Source organism: Macrobrachium rosenbergii, chromosome 55 (genome assembly GCF_040412425.1).
Source record: "Macrobrachium rosenbergii isolate ZJJX-2024 chromosome 55, ASM4041242v1, whole genome shotgun sequence".
NCBI classification, from domain to species: Eukaryota; Metazoa; Arthropoda; class Malacostraca; order Decapoda; family Palaemonidae; genus Macrobrachium; species Macrobrachium rosenbergii.
In genome coordinates, this window is record NC_089795.1 from 4,063,416 (window position 1) to 4,075,915 (window position 12,500).

Here is a 12,500-nt window from a genome sequence, read left to right on the forward strand (position 1 = left end):
ACCGAACAAAAGGGAAAAAATGCCTGCATCATTGAAACCTTCTCCCTCTCCATCAATGGTGTTCACTGGACTCTGATGAAGGAAAGAAAAGCCTAATGGAATCTCTCCCTCCATCAAAGATAGGCCCACTCATTACACACCAGTCAAAGATTTAAAACGTATTATCAAAAATCTCTCCTTCTCCATAAAAAAAAGTCTTCAGAACACATTAGTCAAAGTAAAAAACACACCTATGAAAACGTTTTCGTCTCCATCCGATAAAAAAAAGTATGGGAATATATTGAAAATTCCCTTTCTTCTTTCATTCTTGTGAAAGGTAGCCTATTCATACAGTAATCAAAAGACGTAAAAAAGCTGACATTATGCAAAGTGCAGAATCCTCCCTACCTGCATTTCGTTGTCATCATGACTACTGTCACAATCTCTCATTCAGCATAAGCGTAGGCCTAAGTCCCTGACTTCTGATTCATCAATTCCGTGACGAAGCGGCAGGGCAGAGTGCGCAAGAAAAAAATCATAATTAAAAGAGTAGTAAACCAGTTGCCTAATGTGCTTCATCAACCCTTGCCCCTATATCCCTGGCTAATCCGACACCCTTGTGCCATCTTACTTGATCCTGAGCAGCGTTAATGATATTTTAAAACTCACCTCACCAACGAACAAAGCCATAAAATGCATGTTTATATAAAATTTTTTGCTCAGAATGACTTCTTTTTCTTTCTTTCATTTCCCAAAATATTTGTATGATATCGTATACATGTTTGTATATATATATATATATATATATATATATATATATATATATATATATATATATATATATATATATATATATATATATGTATATATATATATATATATATATATATATATATATATATATATATATATATATATATATATATATATATATATATATATATATATATATATATATATATATATATATATATATATATATATATATATATATATATATATATATATATATTATATATATATATATATATATATATATATATATATATATATATATATATATATATATATATATATATATATATATATATATATGTGTGTGTGTGTGTGTGTGTGTGTGTATGTATGTATATAACAGAAAAGTCTACATTTACCAAATTGTCATTCAGAAAAGGACATCATAGCTGCTTTCTCCTATAAATCTGAAGTAGATTGTGACTTCTTGTCCTACTGAAAAATCACTAGAATGGCTCTCTATAGTAACGATAGGAGCATCAGCAACAACAACAACGATTACAAAGAAGAAGAAAATATCTTAATTAAGAAGGAAAATTAACACCCTCACTAGAAAACAAGCACAATGGAATATATGCCATTAGTTCTAAAGAGTTCCTGTTGCTGTGTCGAAACAATTTTCTCTCTCTCTCTCTCTCTCTCTCTCTCTCTCTCTCTCTCTCTCTCTCTCTCCCTCTCTCTAATCCTTAAGGCTGAATACCAGTATTAACTATTTTTATGGTTTCATACGTACACGCGGTTATTGTAGACACTGGAAAGCAAAATCTCTAACTTTACTCAAAACTAACTTTTTTGCAGTCTCTTCAACAATTTCCCTTATTTGTACGGTATTTTGATAGATGAAGATTTGGATAAACTGACCAAAGGGAAATCTACGAAAAGTGAGAGGAAATGCAATCTGAGACAATAGTGAGATTTGAATTGCGTATAAATGAAGGGATTTATAGGTAACAAAATAAACTTTATGCTATTATCATGAGCGAACGAACAAATGAATTAATAAGTTTTTATATCCTCAGTAGGTGATTATGAACTTAATCCAGGTTAATCAGGGATTAACCCCTGAACGCAGGTACGTTTTCGCTCCGATGTGATACTCTGTTTTACAGCAGTGCTAAAATATGATTAATTTCTTCATGTTGCTTTGCAATAAGAGAAAAATTATTTATACAGATTTCCTTTTGAATTCCAAACTTGATTTGAGTTTCGAAATTGGTTCATGAAAATTGTCCATCACACAGGAGTTTATTTAATCATGTATGTGAACGTAATCGCTTCAGTATATGCATATTTTCTTAAATTTGTCAAAAGAACATTGGCTATACATTGATATTTTTCTACCAAAACGTATTTTTCTGGCGTCTTACGGTGCTTCATGGTCCCATGTAAAACCCATTAATGAATTAAGGATCAGGAAATGGTACGCTGTTGTATATAGTAATATGGAAAAAAAAATCTATATTTTAAAATTTTATATATATATATTGTATATATATATATATATATATATATATATATATATATATTATATAATATATATGCAAATAGATGTATGTCATATGTTCCACATACACTTTGAAACGTATTGAGCAATTTCAACCAAACTTGGTATACATGAATTACCATCTGGGAAAGAACACAGTTGGAGTTAGACATCGCTGGCACCAAAGGGGGTTTTGAATAGGGCCGAAATGTAAAAGTGAAAAAACAACACATAATAGTGCCTAATCCACAGTTTTCAAGGTCACTGAGAAGAATAGTACACTCCCGATGCCCGTAAGTCTAAGTTCATCCCCAATAGGGAAGGTGGGTGGGAAGGGGGAGACATGTAAAAATAACTGAAGCAACTGATATTAGTGTCTAATCCATAGTTTTCAAGGTGGCTGAGAAAAATAGTGACACTCCCTTTAAGTTTAAGTTCAGCCCTGGAAGGGGGTGGGAAGCGGGTGACGTAAAATAACCGAAAACGACACATATTAGTTTTCGAGGTCTCTGTGATTAATAGTGAGACTTCCGATGCCCTTCAAGTACGAGTTCAGCCCTTAGGAAGGGGGAGTGATAAGGGGGTGGGAAGATGGTGACATGTAAAAATAACCGAATGATAGATATTAGTGTCTCATCCATAGTTTTCAAGGTCCCTGAGAAGAACAGTGACACTCCTGATGCCATTTAAGTCCAAGTTCAGCCCCAATAAGGAGGGGATAAGAAACGGTGGAAAGGGGGTAACGTAAAAATAATTGAAAATGACAGATATTAGTGTCTAATCCTTAGTTTTCGATGTCGCCGGGATGAATAGTGACTCTGCCAATGTCCTTCAAGTCCAAGCTCAGCCCTGTAGGAAGGGGGATGGGAAGGGGAGACATGCAAAAATAACCACAAAGACAGATAGTCTTTAATTCATAGCTTTCAAAGTAATTGAGAAGAATAGTGACACTCTCAATGCCCTTTAACTCCAGGTTCAGCCCTGATAGGGAGTAGGGCAAGAAGGGTGGGAAGGTGGTGAAATGTAAAAATAACCAAAACTACAGATATTAGAGTCTAATCCATAATTTTTGAGATCACTGGGATGAATAGAGACACTCCTGATGCCCTTCAAGTCCAAGTTCAGCCCTGATAAGAAGTAGGGTGAGAAGTGGTGAAATATAAAATGTTGAAAATGCTGGGCAATGTAACTAAAGCAACTATCTTAACAGGAATAGGGGAGAGAGAGAGAGGCAGTTTATCAGTTGTCATTCAGAGATTTTCTGGGCAATGCCAGGTTGGTCAGCTTATATATATATATATATATATATATATATATATATATATATATATATATATATATATATATATATATATATATATGTGTGTGTGTGTGTGTGTGTGTGTGTGTGTGTGTATATATATATATATATATATATATATATATAATATCCACGAAGGAAACGGAAACACTGGAGTGCTGCGAAACCCAAACCTTTCAAACTAGTCCTTTACTTAGCAGACTGAAGAAATATAAAAGTATGTTTACAAAGAGAGCTCATATATAACAGATGGGGATTATAAAGGAAACATATGTACCTGGAATCCAACACAATTGAAGAATTAGTAGAGCTGCCAAAACAGGATTAAATATTCAAGAGGTTTTTACAAAGGATTAGGATCAACCGTTCAGGAGCAGGGACAGGACAATCAAAAGATTATACAGGTTCATGACTGACCACCTAAAATTTTTTTTTTTAGTACAACACAATAATTCTCTTTTTTTTTGTAAACAATAATAACTTTTTACAAGATAAACATTTTGACAAATAAAAAATTATATTAAACATACGGATATATAGAAAATATATATCAAGTAGCTACCTTGTAATTAAGTCAGTGATTTTATCTTTTAGGTCGTTCTTGAACATTTTTCTAATACAGGGGTCCAAATAATACATGCCAGGGCTAAGATTAAAATTACAACTGGAAGTAAGCTGGATAATAGCGGACTCCAATAGATTTCTTGAAGAGAAATCTTTCGATCTGGCAATCACTGAACTTTCAGTCCAATTTATCCTGTGAGAGTTTTCACTTAAATGAATGAATATAGCATTGGATGCTTGTCCAGTTTTGACTGAATACTTATGTTGCTTAATACGTACATCTAAATCTTTGCTAGATTGGCTAATATAAAATGAGGGGCAATCCAAAAATGGAATTTTATATATTATGTTGTTGTTTCCTTTAGGGCTATTTTTTTATTAACATTCTTTTGAGTGTGTTATTATAAGAAAAAACGAGGTTTACAATGATTTTATGTTTTCAAAACCACTAAAATAAGGCAAGCTAAGAATGTTCTTAGGGATTTCTTTCTTCATGTTACTTTCACTATAAAACTTTTTGTGGGCTTTGTTATAACAAATATCTAGTATATGTGAAGGATAACATAAATCTGTACCTATTTTTTTTCTTATGTATTCAATTTCTTTATCCAAATACTGGGACTGACAATGCAAAGGCTCAAAAAACATAGAGGAAAAAATTGATATTTTGATGTTGAGGTGATGGCCTGAATAAAAATGGACATAAGTTAAGTTGTTGGTTGGTTTCCTATAAATACTGAATCTACATTGAAATGGTTCTCTATGTATTAAAACATCTAAGAAAGGGAGGCAATTGTCTTTTTCTAGGAACTTCTTTGCTTTGAGGGTAGACAGCATGCTGAAGGACGACCATAGTTGGTTGTTCAGTGTTTCAAAGGTGATGGTGGTCTTTTGGTTGGGGAGCCATTCCATGATTTGTTCAAGGATGTCTGGCAGGAAATCGATGATGGTATCGCCTTTGCAGGATGTGGAGGAGATCTGGTTAGACCTGAAGATGGTTTCCACTCTGAAGAACCAGGCCTCTGGGCTGTGGATTGTGAAGGATGGCAGGCGGGTGCTTGCTGCTGCTGCGGTGTTATCGTTGGATGGGCTGGTGCTTGTGGTGTCAATCATCTTCGAGGTCAGCAGTATAAGGAGGTGGAGAGTAAAAGTCAGAGTCTAGGTGTATTCTGATTTATAGACACAAAATCCCAGTCAGGTCAAGAACTCTTACGAGCATAAAAGTAGCATTTGACATTAAGGAGAAACAGAGAGCTATCTATGTACAGCCAGATGTGTTTTCTCACACCTGGAAATGGTTAATAATTCTATATACAAATTGGAAAGAGTTCAATATATATGGTTTGAAAGCAAGCAATGTTTGAGGTGCGTTTGCAATTACGGTTCTAACAGTGTCAAAAAGTTAATTCTGAAAAATGCGTAGAAGGTAGTTTGAATCAGAGAGCTGGATCTGTGCTTATTGAGAGTACTCAGTGCGTCGTAGAGTTTTGCTTTGAATATATGCCTCGTATCTCATAACCGATCAATATATACATACACACATATATATACACATACACATATATACACATATACACACACACATACACACACACACATATACACATATATATATATATATATATATATATATATATATATATATATATATATATATATATATATATATATATATATATATATATATATATATATATATATAATAATATTTTTTTTTGGGGATATATATATATAAGCCGTATAAATAAGAAAACTGAAGAGACTTGTAACGCTGGTTCGTCTCCCGCGACCGGCAATCATATATATTCATATATATATTTGATATATATATATATATATATTATAAGCATATAAAAAAATTGCGAAGAATATATATATTGCGGCTATTTATACATACTGATTGAATATGAATCACGGTGATGTATAAAAAAAGTCATAATATATGCATGCGACAAACGCACTACGTGGTTAGCATGGCATATATATATGAATATCGTCTCCAAATACAAACACCTGAGCTCGACGATTTGTATATGGGAAGACGATATCCATATATATCACTTGCTGGCCGCGTGGGTTAAAATGCGTCCACTGTAGTCCTGAGTTCTTGTCTTCTATTTCGATATATACGAACTTATTATCAACTAAAATTTCCTTCGTTATATATATATATATTATTTCCGAGGTAGATATATATTAAAGGACGTTTGTATTACTGATTGAATATGAATCACGGTGATGTGATAAAAAAGTCACACACACACACACACACACACACACACACACACACACATATATATATATATATATATATATATATATATATATATATATAATATATATATATATAATATATAATTTCATCAAGGTACTTGGAAAACTTAAGAAATCTTTAATGCACCTGCACATTGTGTATGAATTACGAGAAAGAAGAGGAAGGTTTGGTTTTCAATCAATAACAGCCTTTATTTTTCATTGCTTTACGAACACGAAAATCTTTCGTGATTATTCTATTTCCGCCTTTATAATTGTATAAGGATCAACTTATCCATTCAGGTAAAACTAGCACATTTTCTAATGTTGTTATTTAGAATATAGCATCGGCATCTTTTATTTATATTTTCTTAATGTATTTCTATCTGTTCCTCAGTATTCTGGGGCCCCTTCAAACAGAAAGGTTCTGGAAAGGTAAAAAAAAAAAGAAAAATCCTCAAGAGAGCTCAAGAAAGCTTATTATGAAGGGAGGAATAAATAAGAGATTTGTTTTCTATTACGGTGGGGACTAAAAGTCTTCTTTTATATGTATTAACAAGTGTAAAGGCGACAACTCTGAAGAGCTCAAGAGAGCTTAAGCTCAAGAGAGGAAAAAACTTAAAGCAGACTTATGTTCTTTCTCTCTGCTGGGCATTCTAAATCAGCTCCAAATCTGAAACAAAGTCATTAAAGCAAGTTATGAATAATTTACAGGCCAGAAACTCCCTGAAATTTTTTCAACGCTGTGTAGATGAAACGCTCATTACCATAAGTTCTTAGTATATATATAAATATAGTATATATATATATATATATATATATATATATATATATATATATATATATATATATATATATATATATATATATATATATATATATATATATATATATATATATATATATACATATATATATATATGTGTATATATATATATATATATATATATATATATATATATATATATATATATATATATATATATATATATATATATATATATATATATATATATATATATATATATATATATATATATATATATATATATATATATATATATATATATATATATATATATATATATATATATATATATATATATATATATATATATATATATATACACATATATATATATGTATATATATATATATATATATATATATATATATATATATATATATATATATATATATATATATATATATATATATATATATATATATATATTAAATATATATATATATATATATATATATATATACATATATAATCAAACAACAGGCAAATTGAAGTATCAGAAAAGGCGTTCATTTTTCTTTATCCATTTATTAATACGCCTACTTTTCGTATCTCCTGTTAAATTTTTTCCAGGCTGAAAAAAATGAACTTAAACAGTAATTGTGTATACATACTAAAATGTATACACATTATACTGCTTAACACCATGTTAAAGGACAATTAGAAATAAGGACAACCTTAAAAACAGTTAAAAGATATCTTAAAAATATTTTAAAAAGTATTTAAAAAGAACAGAACAACAGAAGAAGGCCAGGGTCAATGCAAAAGCAAAAGACACCTACCCACACTGGTAGTGTAAAACAAACTGGCACAGGCAACTAATGCCAGGGGAGAGGGGTGGGTATAAACGAAGAGGTTACAGCAAGTACGTTAAGTGATGAACAGCTGGGTGGAAGTTGATTGGTGATTAGGGGCAGGAACAGTTAATTTAATCATAATAGATTCAAGGGTGGTTAATTCTTCTACGCACCGGGTTCTCCCGACAATACTAAAATCCTTAGCATCTACATGTGTCTTACAAATTTTACTGTGATTTCTTACATTGGACTGCTTGGGATTGGATAATCGACAGCCTGTTCTAAAACTAATTCCTTGATGAGAGGAGATTCGGACTTTAGCAGCCTCCTGGTACAACCGATGTAAGTGCCAAGATCACTTCTAGGACAATTATACTTATAAATCACACCGGAAGTAAACAAAGGGCTAATAATGTCCTTGGCATGAAAAAGAGATCCGATGGTTTGTGGGTTTATTGGGATTAACTTAAGATTAAGAGCTGGTAATTGTCCGTTGAATGGCCTGATATCTCTTTATATCACAGTGGAACAGTTAGCATAAGCTAATTAATTAATTACAGAGATCATGGCAAGGCATCGCCATTGTTATGTGGGTCCTTCGGCTAATAAGTTTAATAATCAGTTACTTTAATTTATATTGCCTTGCTTTACCTAACACCTACGTAATTCTGTCAATTTAAAGGACAGATATTGAATAGATCAGGTCGCCAGTTAACACTAGTTCATAAAGAATAGAGGTTTATTCATGACCACATGAATGAGTTCAGCAAACTTATTGGAACACCAGTTTCAACAAAAGAGTATAAAATAAAATGAAATGGGTTATTTACAGGAGCTCACAGCAGCTCATCATATCAGTCCGACTTAGGACAAATCTCAGTGCTACATAGGATGAACACAACAGTTCTATGTGCCTCTCAGACGCTTTATCAGAATTTACTGCAAGGTCAAATTAAGGCTTCTTGGTACTAATGATGCAGATTCTTCTCCAAGAATGCGGATGTTGCACAGACCCAAGGCATACACAATTCTGGAAAAAGACGTATCCAGATAACAATCTTGCAGTACAGAAACTCTTACTTGTCACTACTTACTCACAATGTGATGATTTCTTAAGTTAGGAATAACACTTTTACAGCATGCAGGATAAGTTGTGTGACTTCAGTAGACAACAATAATTGCACTTGACAGATGTGGGATATGTTTTACTAGAATTTCTTAGTCACTGACTGTTTAAGAGAGGAAAATTTGAACAAGGAAAATGAGAGTTCCAGTCGAAGGAAAGAGAACTGGGAGCAGGCTTGTCGCTAGGTTAGCTAATGCAGTGATCAGTTGCATAAGATTCCTTGGTCCGTTGAAATAGCAAATTTCCCCTTGGTTTGAATACAGGAGGAAAAAACAAAGGATGCTTGGACAGCAGCTCGGTCACGTCGGGACGCTGTGGCGGCTGCGTGGAGAGTCCCGAAACTGGGGCATCGTCTTGTTTGCTTCAAAACTCTGACTACCCAGGGCTTGACCTGAAATGACAATAGACTGGCCAGTACACAGGATAGAGAAGACTTTGCTGTAGGAACAGCACCTCTAAAGTCTGTCCTAGCAAAACCTGTCCCTGATTTACGGCCCTCTAAGCTAATGACTCGGCAGTTGGCGTATGGAATTTGAAAACACTTCCTGCTTGCATTCTTCGCATACTGACATCCTACATTGCCGGCCCTCTTCTTTAACATACTAACATCCTACATTGTCAGCCCTCTTACTTTAACAAAGATGAATTTCTTGTATTTGATTAAAGCAAGAAAGGGAGGTCGAACAGGGAGCATTATATATATATATATATATATATATATATATATATATATATATATATATATATATATATATATATATATATATATATATATATATATATATATATATATATATATATATATATATATATATATATATATATATATATATATATATATATATATATATATATATATATATATGTTATGACCCTATACCCAAGTCAGATAGGGTCATAATATCTTACTGAATCTGTTTTAAGAACAGCGTCGTGTCATCTTACTTTCCAAAGATTCTCTGGTAGCAAATGGCCAGCCCTGGGTCAGCACACCCTTTCCCTCCCGTCGACTCCCCTTACTGAATCTATCCTCAAACAAAGGCCTACTGGAATTAAACACTGAGATTCAAAACTAGACTACTTGTAAATTTAACAAAAGTATTTCAGCAAAAGTTACGATCATGAAATGGAGTGATTTCCACCCCCTATAAATGGAAATCATCACTGGAGGAAATTCTGATTCACAAATATTCAGATTAATGATTCTAATCCAACCAATGACTAGTGACTAACACCCTGGTCACCAAACAAAGTAAAAAGGTCATAATTATTCTAGACTAAAATAAATGTCATATAGTATGTAAAACAACACCACTTCTAAAATATTCGTCATTACGGGACGAACACAGAATTCCTGTTAAAAGAAACATATCACATATTAAAATATGAAATGGGTTTAAATAAATCAATATTCAAAACAGAAAAAAGCGCAATGGAGAACAGAACGGGAAAATTAATAATGGAGACAGAGGAATTTCACTACAGCACAACTGGATATTTCCACATAATATCTGGAAAAGATATGTGTCAATGAGTCATCTTACTCACTTTTCTATGGCCGCAAATACGTATCTTCACGGTTGCGGTTCTTAAACACTGCACAAGGCAAATCACACCCAGCCAACAAAACCGAAGTCCCTTCGCAATTGTCTGTTCCTCTGATAATATAGCATAAGAGAGTAACACACCTAAGCACTCAATCACTTCTCCCCGGAAGCATGACAACACCGGTTCAATGTTCGAAAAATCACTGTCTCCATGCACTTAGCTGGATAATAGCTTACTTCCAGCTGTAATTTTAACCTTAGCCCTGGCATGTATTATTTGGACCCCTGTATTAGAGAAATGTTCAAGAATGACCTAAAAGATAAAATCACTGACTTTATTACAAGTTAGTTACTTGGTATATATTTTCTATGTATCCGTATGTTTAATATATTTTTTTTATTTGTAAAAATGTTCATCTTGCAAAAATTATTATTATTTACAAAAAAGAGAATTATTTTGTTGTACTAATATTATTTGGGTGGTCAGTCACGACCCTGTATAATCTTTTAATTGTCCTGTCCCTGCTTCTGAACGGTTGAGACTAATCCTTTGTAAAACCTCTTAAATATTTAACCCTGTTTTGGCAGTTCTACTAATTCTTCAATTGTGCTGGATTCTAGGTACATATATTTCCTTTATAATCCCCATCTGTCATTTATATGAGCTCTCTTTGTAAACTTACTTTTATATTTCTTCAGTCTGCTAAGTAAAGGACGTAAGTGTCGAAAGGCCTTGCAGCACTCCAGTGTTTCCGTTTCCTTCGTGGATTTTATCTTTTATTTATATATTCATCACGTTCCATATTTTCATGATTCAGTTATACACACACACACACACACACACACACACACACACACACACACACACACACACACACACATATATATATATATATATATATATATATATATATATATATATATATATATATATATATATATATATATATATATTAATGATATCAATAACAGGCTTCCCAAAATGATAAGGGATGTGAGTAAAATATGTAAAGAAAAGGCAAGAGTGACTCTATATATCTCCCAGTTAATAATTAAAAGCCATTACCGATGAATTTAACTAATCATAACCAGCGTGAAAAATGGGAGTGGTTTTCAGAATAGACTTGCATTATACATGTGCCATAAAAATTAATGATGATTTACTACGCAATTGCTCTATTTAAAATAATTACCTATCATTACAAAAGAATATGAAGGTTATTAAATTTGTGCGTGATGAAATAAATAAGTATATTTATATAAATATATTTATATAAATATATATATATATATATATATATATATATATATATATATATATATATATATATATATATATATATATATATATATATATATATATATATATATATATGAGTGTGTATACACACACAACATTCATACATACACACACACACACACACACACACACACACACACACACACACACACACACACACACACACACATATATATATATATATATATATATATATATATATATATATATATATATATATATATATATATATATATATATATATATATATATATATATATATATATATATATATATATATATATATATATACTGTATATATATACACCAGGTGTTTCAAAATTAGGGCCCCCTCCACAGAACAAATGGAAAGTTATGAAGTTTTCTGCTATAGCCTATCTCCAAATACATTATTTTAAGTTTCTATTAAGCTATTTTTCATTGTACATTTCTTGTATTTTCAGACTGACTGACGGAGTTAGATACAGCCATGGCTAACGACTTGGAGGAAATCAGATGGATTGACCAAATCTGGGCCATAGCCTTCAGAGAGGCCAGGGATGCTGGTGCAT